Raw genomic sequence first — 1,088 nt, forward strand, 5'->3', positions numbered from 1 at the left:
GGGAAATAAATATTTCATTATAGATTGCCCGATGACGGAGGAAAGTAAATCTCCGAAACTAGTCGAAAATAAAGATGCTCTTCTTTCAAGCCCTGGTTTTAATATTTATTATTATATATATATATATATATATATATATATATATCTTATATATATATATATATATGTGTGTGTGTGTGTGTGTGTGTGTGTGTGTGTTTGTGTGACTTTTACTGTAATACAACAGTATATATGAAGATAAAAGGCCCATCAAACACCATTTTAACGTTAAAATAGTGTTTTTTTGTTATGGGCCTTATATCTTCACACACACACATTATATGTATATATTATACATATATATACATATATATATATAATATATATATATATAAGTCATATCACATTTCCGTGATTCATATACATATACGAGCTACAATGTCCTTTAATATCTAATTCGCTCTACCGGGTCGGAATTAATATATTTTCATATATGCTAACCGAGTGGGAATTTTTTCTCGATAATAGACTTGCCCGGGCCAAGGCGCGAACTCATGGATCCTTTCAAATCCAGGAACGTCAGTGAAGCTTTACCTACTACACCACCGCGGTGGTGTAGTAGGTAAAGCTTCACTGACGTTCCTGGATTTGAAAGGATCCATGAGTTCGCGCCTTGGTCCGGGCAAGTCTATTATCGAGAACAAAAATGTTCAGTTTTATATGTAAAGGATATAAAAAATACTGGACTGCCCGATTCCCCAGATTTACTTATCAACAAGGCATGTTTAAGTTTTAAGTATTGGAGAAATCATAGAATAAAAACTCTTAGGAAAGTAGTCCCGCTAATTCTTGACTACTTCTGGTGTCAGTTATTTCTTCTTTTTATTGTTATTCGAAAATAGTCACCGACTTATCTGTAGTACATGCTATTTCCGTATGAATTCGTAAAGAGAGGGACAATTTGATCTGAAATGAACATTTGTACTTCCTGGTCAAATGTATTCTGCCGCGTAGTCAGTGTTTTTGCACGCTTACTCAGGGTGGATTCCCCTACGGAGGTAGGTGAAATCTGGTGTCCGTAGGGGATAGGAGAAACCTAAGGGGAAATT

This window comes from Macrobrachium nipponense, chromosome 2 (genome assembly GCF_015104395.2).
Source record: "Macrobrachium nipponense isolate FS-2020 chromosome 2, ASM1510439v2, whole genome shotgun sequence".
NCBI classification, from domain to species: Eukaryota; Metazoa; Arthropoda; class Malacostraca; order Decapoda; family Palaemonidae; genus Macrobrachium; species Macrobrachium nipponense.